We start from the raw sequence: 10,687 nt of genomic DNA, 5'->3' as shown, positions 1-10,687 counted from the left end.
TAGTCTTCCCCCATGTCTTCCCCTGCCAACATGGTTTGCCTGGTGTTATAGGATCCAGGAATGTACTCGGTGCTTATGCACACTGGTGCTTATTTCAACCCTGTAAACAAATCTGCTGGGGGAAAACTTAGATATGCTTCAATTTTACATTAATTGCTAGCCACTTAAAGGCCTGACATTTGACGAAGAGCTGTCACTCTCTAGGTGGCACACGCTCTTAACAGCAGCAAGGTTTGAAAGGTGGGGGGAGGGAGAGAAGCACCGTGACAAATGATATGTGTGACACAGATTCAATTCCAATCCAATTTTGTACTTCCAAGTTAATGTGAATTCTTCTGTCACGCTGAATCATTGAGCGAGCTCAAGTATTGCTGCCAAAATGGCATACACGCCATTCGATCAGCTCTGCACTTTGCTATGGATGCCAGTCTCAATGAGAACCCTCCGAGGGTCTAATTGATTCCTATGGTCACCAATGGTGGACACCATTTCCATATTAACTGAACAGCATTCACATATATTTTCACTCTTCATTGTTAAGGTAATATGCATACAAGGATTGCTTTGGCAAGGGGGGAACCAATGCAGAGAGAATTTGAGCAGATAGAATATTTCTGGATTCTTTCCTATTGATATGGCATCACCCAGAATCTGCTTTTCTAGAGCACTTTTTCCTGGAAGTGAGTTGTTTTGAAGGATGCAACATGCATTGCAATAATGTATGCACACAATTACAATGGGTCAGTGTCTCTGGCTGTTAACCAGAAGGTTGGTGGTTTGAGCCCCTGCAGGGATGGCTGTAGGCAGGATTCCTGCATTGGACTACATGACTCTTGGGATCCCTTCCAAATCTACAGTTCTGTGGTACCTGCAAATAAGTCCCACTGAGCTTCAAGAGCCTTGTTTCAGACCAGACATGTGTGGGATTCTGCTGTTATAAATGCAGCCTAATTTGAAAAACAAAACAATATAATTTTCACAGTGTCCTTACCAGTCAACATAAATCTGAAATTATGGCATAGAAGAGCCTAATTTTTGCAAACATTTGGCTACAGTCAGTTCTTGCCACCTATTTTCCATTTCTGTATATAAACACACATTTTGTCTTCCATTCCCTGCCATTGCTTGTCTCTGATGCCTTCCTCTCTAATGAGCCAGAGCAGGAATCAGGTTGTATTCTCCATCTGTATGCGGAGCAGCCCATCTCACTGTTCAGAAGCCTTTCTTCCCACAGTCACACCAATCATCAGCATTCAATTGTTCTCCATCGGCTCTAATCATTTATTTTTACCAGCAGCAGCTCATCCAGTTTCTGGGACGGCAAACTCCATTTGCTGTTCCAAGAATGCATGGCTAGCTGCAAACAGGCCTCCAAAGAGATTTATCACAATCCTGCCCCCTCCTTAGATGAGACTGGGACAAAAAGAGAGGGAAATGCCACTAATAAACTTTGGGCGGACCACAGGGCTAGTAATGAGGCGGAAATAAAAACAGAATCCCAGTTAATGCCAGCCTTTAAAATGTCATCAGCTGGAGCAAAAAAATCTAAATTATGACCCCATTATTTCTTAAAGAAAAAAAAGCTACTTAGAACAGATTAATAATAATGTACCAACTCAATAGTTTTGTTGATCAAATCCTAGTGCCTTAAAGAATTCTTCGTAATTGGCACCCAAGCATCTCTAAAATCCTGATTCCACACACACACCCCATGACATATGATTCTTATTATTCAAAAAGTGAACTCCTAGTCACAGGGGGAAGGCCAATAACTGTTAATAACTCATTCTCGAATTGCTCCCCTTAAAAATCAAATTGCCCCACATTGGGAACCACAGTTCTAGCCATCAAAACCTTTGAATAAGCATCTTTGGGTAACTCTGGAAATATCAAGGTACCATCAATGCCTATTATGTCAATGATGGCATTGTTTCACTTCAAACTACGTAATAGCATTTGTATGGCATTGAAATGGTAAACGCATGAAGTGGTACCTCAGGTTACATACGCTTCAGGTTACAGACGCTTCAGTTACAGACTCCACTAACCCAGAAATAGTACCTCAGGTTAAGAACTTTACCTCAGGATGAGAACAGAAATCGTGCTGCGGAGGCACGGCGGCAGCAGGAGGCCCCATTAGCTAAAGTGGCACCTCAGGTTAAGAACAGTTTCAGGTTAAGAACGGACCTCCAGAACAAATTAAGTTATTAACCCAAGGTACCACTGTACCAGGCCAATGAGGGGCAAAATTGAAATGATACTCAAAATGGCAATCAGTAAAGGTCCTGTCCTGAAGAAAACACTTTTAAAAGAGAAGGGAAAGTTTATTTGGGGCCCTTCCAGATTATCTTTTTAAAAATATGTATATACTGATTTGTCCGCAGGGAAATTAGATGATGTTGGCTATTTAATGAGCATTCATTCTGATACGTCTGCAGGGAGATTAGATGACAATGAACCCAAGCAAGTGATGTCTGACACTTTCCACTGCAGTTTCCTATTATTTCCCTAATCACAAAAATTCTAGTCTTTTGGGAACACAGATTAGTTGTGCAAGTGTTTGAATAATTTGTATTCATTTTAATGTACTGGTATTTTTTCTTAGTTTTAATGTTTGTTGTTTTGTTTTTGCTAAAAGTCGCCTTGAGTTGCCTGTGGCAAGAAAAAGTATCTAATAAAATTAATTAAATAGTAATAATAAAATATAGTTGCACAAGCAAAAGTGGCTGAATCCCACCAGAAAATAGCATCCGTCTGGAAGCCTGCCTGGTTACATTGATCAGATTTGTCTGCTCAACCCATAGAATTTGAAGGCCCGGAGACTAAATACTAAGTTAAGAATCTCTGTGAAAGAAGGAGGTAGCACTTTAATTTTATTTATATTAGTTCCTGCTCCATCCTATTAGCTACTATTTGTGCTTTCCAGTTCAGACAAGACACAACTTTAGTCTCATGCTTCCAGGCTTTTCCCCTCAGACCAGACGCTATCCTTTGTTAAATATACACTTGCAGCTGCTAAATGAATTAAGAAATTGCACTATAATTTGCAGGCGCCTCCTTAATAAAGAAAGAAAGTTGAGCATGGCTTGATCCTGATGCCCCAAATTAGAGTAAGTGATGAGAGCAGAGTGGCTTTGAAAGGAAGGCACCAGGAGGCAGAAGCATCACAACCAACTTTCCACCCCCTCATACTTTAATGCATTCATTAAAATCAAAGGCACAATTGCTCACTGAAATAGCACCAAAATGCATCTTCTAATCAGCTGACACAACTCTATAAAAGGCTGCATGTTCTCCCCTTACGACTGCACCCAGTAGAATCCAGATGAAATTTCTCAACTTCAAAGGTCTTCACACATCTTAAAAGGGAATATAAACTGCATAAATGAGAGGAGGAGGATTTCTCCGCTGATGGGACCAACCACACGAGGCTTTTTTATGTATGAGCAGTCTAGCAACACCCTGTCAGCTTATACTCTGCGTTGCTCTAATGACTCAAAGGGGTGCTACGGAAAGCTAAATAATACATACACCACATACAATTCCATTTTCCCCCTCAAGCAGCGCTAGTAATTATTACAATTTACATAACTTGGAAGAACTTGGGACGAAGGATGTTTAAAATGAATAACCAGAGAGGGACATGTGAAACGAGGCAATATGTCCCACTGGCATGCCTCTGAAAAAGAAAAGTTGACTCTCCAAAATGCAAGGTTTTCATTTCTTACAGAGCTTGAGGGCTAAATGCTAAACTTCTGTAGTTGCATAGATCAGGTCTGGGGAGCTTTTTTCAGCCCAAGGACCACATTTCCTTCTGGAATCCTCCAAGGACTGCACACCACATATTTTGTACAGTAGGCTAGTTCCTACACATCCCTCACATGCACTCTCTCTCTTTCATCTGTTCAGACAAGCAACGTGTATTGTTATTTATTGATAAAAGTGTTTGTATACTGCTGCTCACTAAAGAAAAAATTCAAGAGGTTTACAACCACAGTAAAAGCCATATAAAAATTGAAAGCCAGAATTCAAGGGCACATTCCAGCCAAGCAAAAGAAGCTGGGCTGCAAAGCAAGACCAGTGGGGGTGTGGTCTGAAAAGCATTTTGAGGGCCAAATAGAGATCTGGAGCGCTACGTTTGGTTCCCAGGCCTGAGGTTCCACGCTGCTGGCATAAATAATCTCAGTAATATATATTCCAACAGGGACGTAGGTGGCGCTGTGGGTTAAACCACAGAGCCTAGGACTTGCCAATCAGAAGGTCGGCGGTTCGAATCCCCGTGATGGGGTGAGCTCCCGTTGCTCGGTCCTTGCTCCTGCCAACCTAGCAGTTCGAAAGCATGTCAAAGTGCAAGTAGATAAATAGGTACCACTCCGGCGGGAAGGTAAACGGCATTTCTGTGTGCTGCTCTGGTTCGCCAGAAGGGGCTTAGTCATGCGGGCCACATGACCTGGAAGCTGTCTGCGGACAAACACCGGCTCCCTTGGCCAATAAAGCGAGATGAGCACCGCAACCCCAGAGTCAGCCACGACTGGGCCTAATGGTCAGGGGTCCCTTTACCTTTAATATATATTCCAACTACCTCAGAAGGTGGTGGACTCACCTTCATTGGAGATTTTTAAACAGCAGTTGGATGTCCATCTTTTTCTGTTGTGATTCTAGCATTGCAGAGTGTTAGGCTAGAAGAACCTTGTGGCTCCTTTCAACTCTACATGGTTCTTATCTTTACAATATGTGAACCATTAGCTCCCCTCTTTCACTGACACACACATGTGCCCAAGCACTTGCCTCCCCTCACAAACCCTTGTGTGTACATGAAGGTAGAGAGAACTTTCAGTCAGAGCAGGCTGCGCACACACACAAGGATTGATTGTACAAGCAGGGATACTCATAAAATGCACAAATATTATCCTCGTTGTGCAAGCGGAACCTGATAAACTCTTTTATCTGGGGGTCAATTACTATTTCAAATACATCCATACACAAACCAATATATACTTCTCCAGGAGTTCCCTTGCTTACCAGAAGTTATAGTCAGGCAAAGTAATGAATTTGTTGTTTAGTCGTTTAGTCGTGTCCGACTCTTCGTGACCCCATGGACCAGAGCACGCCAGGCACCTCTGTCCTCCACTACCTCCCGCAGTTTGGTCAGAAAAGTAATGAATAGTACCTATTAATATATCTGCCTAATACAAAATAGGTAAGAAAAGAAAATGCAATTTGATGGTTTCAGGTTATGTATTTTGTACGTTTTGTCATGCAGGGTTGACAATTTGTGTTTTACAGCTCAGACCACAAAAAAGTGACTCATGGTTCAGAGCTTTAACGGTTTTTATGAAGACTAAGGCTCTACCAATCTCAGCATCTCCTATAATCAAATAATTATTATCCAAGTCCATAATTTTCAGCAACTGTAAACATCTAAATTTATAGAAATAAAAGAAAGTACAAAAAACTCTCATAAATAAATGCAAATAAAAACCTGGCAGTTAAAACTCTCTTTCCCAATTTTATAAATAAATAAATAAAGGGAAGGGAGAGAGCTCCAACCATAATTTCTCCATTTAGGCACTCACGATGCATACAAATGAAAAAGATGCTTAAAGCTGATCATTTATCAGAGCTCCGAAGAAGTAAATCTATAAAAACAAAAAGCTTAAAAATAAAAATTGATTTATATTATTGGCTGAAATTACATAAAACAAGCATTATGTTGATTGTTACTGCCACTGTTGAACATTTATTTAGAACAGAGGGAGGGAACTACCAGCCCAAAGGCCAAATGTGGCCCCTGAGGTTTTCCCTGTTTGGCCCTTAGCATCTCCTCCTCCACTACAATTGGGCTTGGTAAAAGCCATCTACTAGAGCCAATAGAATACTTTTTCAGCTCTAGTTGCTGAGGGGGCTGTTTCAGGGGTTCACAGCTGGGGAGAGGGGTTAGAATCAGTGCAGAAGCACAGGGCACAACACTGATCATAGAAGTGCCAATGACGCTGATTGCTCGGGTGGCAAATAAAGGCCCACTCCTATGAAAGGCAGCAGAAAGTCCTGGACATAATTCTCTGGAACGATGGGTGGTATTCAACTAACTGTAACACATCTCATCAATGCAAGGATTTCCTCTTGCGCAACAGGACCTTCCCCACCATCTCCTCCCTCCTTGTGCACACCCTGAAAAATGCTACAATTCCCAGAGTTCCCTGTGAAGAAGGATTGATTGTTAAACCACTCTGGGAATCGTAGCTCTGGGAGAGGAATCAGAGATTCCTAACAACTCTCAGCACCCTTAACAAACCGCAGGTCCCAGAATTCTTTGAGGGAAGCCATGACTGTTTAAAGAGTCATCACTTAAATATATGGCCTGAATGTGTCCTTCATCTGAACAGAACAGAGGACAAGAGACCCTGGGCAATCTAGTAGCATAAAGGGGAAGGGGTGGAGCTGTGCCGCCATTTTCACTGTGTCCAACAGGACTGGTGCTCCGCTACTAACCATGTTAAGTACTACAGTCAGGAGCCACTCTTAGTGCTGAAACCACTGAAACACTGTGGAGTCTGAAGACTGGACAATCGGTTTCTTTACTGTGTGATATGTGAGCTTGGCCACACTTCACTTGTCCCATGCCTAGAAAAAACGAGTCCAAGCAGTTTTCCGTTTGCCCCACCAGTTTTCCTGGCAAAACCTGCTCATTACCTCTGAATCAGAGCAAACATCAATCCACAGTCCACAGAAAACCCAATTGATGTTTGCTTCAGTTCAGCGGTCAGGTTCTCCTGAAGAAAAGCAAGAGGCCCTAATAGAAGACCAAATCATAATGAAGCAACCTGGGCTTCTTTTTTCACCAGACGCCAACTAGGGTAAACCATACAGGGCCAGCCAATATAAATATTAGACAGGGAGCCATGATGTCTGCCTCGCTGCAATGAAGGGAGCTGTACTTTGGTCACAATCCAACCTAGACTGTTGCCCATGTACAGTTTCAGCAGCCACCACTGTCTGCTGAAGTGCAGTGGAAGTCCCCAAAACTGTTTTGTAGCACAGAAAGGACTGGGGGGAAAGCTATGTCAGGGGCAGGAATGGAGACAGTTCAGTTAAACACTATCCGACCTAAAGGGCATTTGATACCTCACACAGCTTGCCATTTGACCTGCTTCATGCAACCTGATTCATAAGCCTGACTAGTAGTAAGCGCCTATAATAGGATTGCAGTCAAAAGACCACACAGAAGACAAGGCATGTGCCCCTTGTCTCACGTGGGCCTGCACACACTGAAGTGCTCAAGGCAGGTGGACTTACCACCATCACTGGCTCCTTCTCCACTGGCTCCTTCTCCCCCCAGTTTTTGCTCCCACATTAACAGCAGCGGCAGCGGCAGCACAGGTGTTCCGGGTCCATCTCATCAAACAATATCTCCATGATGAAGAGTCGTTCTTCAGAGGTACCATGGGTGAGGTCACCCAGACAGTGCCGGCTCTGCCACCATTTTGCAGCAGTGGCAAATACTGCTGTGAAATCTTAAACAATATTTGTTGCAGCAACAGCAAGTAAGTCTATGCACACACTAGGGTATTCATGCATATATGGGCTGCTGTTTCCATGTGTCCATTTAAGCACCTATATCCAGTTTTATGCCTCTGAAATCCATCTCAATGTTTCCCATGGATAGATTAGATAGATAGATAGATGATAGATAGATAGATAGATAGATAGATAGATAGATAGATAGATAGATATAGATAGATGATAGATAGATATAGAGATATATTGATATATTTGCACTGTGTGTTGTTGAACCCTCCCTCTATTAGTACCCCACACCATCACCATATGTTCTGCAAAGCTGTTTTTGAAATTCAGGTCTTCCAAAATACCAGATTTGCACACAGGAGCAATACTTCTTTAAAAAAGAAAGAAAAATATTATTTCAAAACAGGGTACCTGAGGTCCATTGTGGCATGTGTTTAGGTATGTGTTTTCCAATATATCAGATTTGCACAAATGAGCAATCAATTTGTTTTTTGCTTTTGTTTTTAAAGAAGTGTGTTGCTCCAAGGCAGGCAAGGATTTGGAGTTGCTCGCATTAAAGGCTGCTGCTTCCTTTCCTTCCTTTTTCTTTTCCAGCCTCCTATACCTGCAAGGGCAATTTTTATTTTTAATACAGCTGTTTTGTGCAAGAGATGTTCTGCACCAAAGAGATGTTTTAAAAATGAAAACACCACAAATGTGCCTTCAGCAACCACCGGTGGAAAAGGGCAGGCTCCATCCTTTCCTTTGGGTTGATGGAAAGGAAACAGCTGGGGGTGCTATAGAAAGCACCCAATTAAACATTATTACACATGTTGAAAGGCCTACCCATACAATGTGCTACAGCTCATTCACAGTCATTCAGTTTTATACTGAATTTTCTTCCTTTATCAGGTTATTCACAGATCAGGAAAATCTGAAATTAGTGGAAGGGAAGTAGGAACTGCTACTTGGATAAGAACATTTTGTAATGCCACAAAATGGAAGAGACACAACCTACAGTACTTCGGGGGGTGTTGTGAGGGTAAAATGTAGAGAAGGAGAAATATAGACCATCTTGAGCTCTTTGGAGGAAATATGGGATATGAATGTAATAATAAATAAAAACAAGCAAGCAAGCAGCTTCAAATCCATATTCAACTCCAGGGTGAACAAGCTCTAAGTTTCACAGTAGTCAACATTTAAACTTTAAAGAGGTCCTGCCTGGGCCGCCTTTCCCACATGGCTCACTCTGAGGAACAACCCTTCCTCAGATCAAGGCGTAGGTGTCAGGCTTCGGGGAATCGGATCACTCCCCTGGTGGCAGTAAATAAGAAGATCAAATGAAAGGAGCAGTCTTACCAGATAAGTTATTTAATAATCACAGCAAGAGACAAAGGAATGCATCTCTCTCTAAAAAATGGCGTTGCTCCCAGTAAAGGTTTGCCCCCCTCTGTCCCCATTAATCTACGTCACGCCTATGCCGGGTAATCTGAGCTTGTTACTGCTGTGCTTTCTATCCTATCACTTTCCAAGCTCGTCTAGTATTAGCCGAGGGGGGCAGGGGCAGGAATGCTGTCCAAGGACACTGACTCTGCCAGCTGTCTCTCTCGTGACATTTCCTCTTCTAGCTCTTCCTCACCCAGTATTTCCCAGCTTTCCCCCTCTGGACTATGCCCTTCTGCAAACCACTGTTCTAAATCAATACTGTCCTCCTGCCCTTGGAAAGGTTCAGGAAAAGCAGGTAGGGGCTCCCACCATTCCTGCTCAGTCCAGTCCCTGACAGTAGTTACCATTCCAGAAAGCACTTTAGGGATGCCATCACCACAGCAATGCTCCTAGAGGTCATGCCACAATGGACCAGGATGAGTGGGGACAGCAGTAGCAAGCAAGAAGCAGTGGCTGGCAGCCCAGCAGGTGTAGAGGCAGAGGCAGCTGCAGAAGGGCAAATAGGCAGAGGGCCCTTGATACTCTCCCTAAGTCAAATCGTGTGTAGAAACCTCTGGGTTTCGTGTGGCAGAATGTAGTCTACTGTACACAAACAGGTCCCTTCCATTGTTCTATCGACGTTTGTGCCTGGCCCGGCTCTTCGCTGGCATGTACCTCCCAGAATGAAGCTTTTTGGCTTGGGACGGTTGTTCAACATCCTAGCCCAATCAAATCATAAAATGAAAAGTTTGGCGTGGTGAAAGAGTAAAGAGTAGTTCAACCTTTCCCTCGCAATACTTCTGTCAGAAAGTCTGCCTCTTATTTTCAGAACTCTGAAAGTGGGTATCACTACTCAAAGACACACACCCCCCCAGTAGGACATGAAGAGCTCAATGAGTGCCCAAGGTACGTTTAAAGATCCTTATATTGTTGCTGTTATAAGGAACATTAGTCACTATTTCCGCATTATCTTTAATTAAATTCAAATATTAAGCAGCAATATTTCAGCTGTTTTCATTTATTTTTTATATAGAGCAGTGGGAAAAGCAATTACTCTACATCTCTGATGTGCTAAATTTAATTTTCAAATCACGCCTTTTTTTCTTATTTAATTACGAGCACCAAGTCTCTTTCCCCCCCTTAATTCAGTCCTATTCCTGCTCCTGTAAACTTCTGTGTTAGATGATCAGGTGCAGTAAATTGTAAAGGGGAGCAAGGTGACATTGGTTCAGAATTCTACATGGAGGGGGTGCAGAGATTTGTAAACTGACAATAGAAGTGGCATATCTGTGTTCCCCTTGACAAATGACCCTTACATTAGTGCTGAAACGAATCCTGCTCCCTAAATCCTTATCAAAAAGATTCTACTGCAGCTTCGGAGACTGAGGGTTGGATCCTAACTAATAGCACACTCCTAGACATGCCTACTCAGAAGTAAGTCCTACTGAATGCAATGGAGCTTACTCACAGATAAGTGTGGTTAGGGTTCCAGCCTTAATCATACCTTTAATGAATCTACTCTAATACAGCCCTGGATGTCGGCTGAATATTTAGTACTATATAATACCAGTATTTGACATCAAGTACATAATAGCCAATGCTAAATTTGTTATAGCCCATCATGCAAATAGGAAAAATATGCCCAGAAAGTAATTTTCTCCTTTGGAACCAAAGGGGATCCACTAATGTTTTGCCTCACTAGAAATGCATTTGATGGTTACACTATATTAGATGCAAGCTAAAGGGGGAATTTTTC

This window comes from Podarcis raffonei, chromosome 6, assembly GCF_027172205.1.
Source record: "Podarcis raffonei isolate rPodRaf1 chromosome 6, rPodRaf1.pri, whole genome shotgun sequence".
Lineage (NCBI taxonomy): Eukaryota > Metazoa > Chordata > Lepidosauria > Squamata > Lacertidae > Podarcis > Podarcis raffonei.
The sequence above is the reverse complement of the archived record's forward strand: the minus strand, read 5'-3'. Positions refer to the sequence as shown.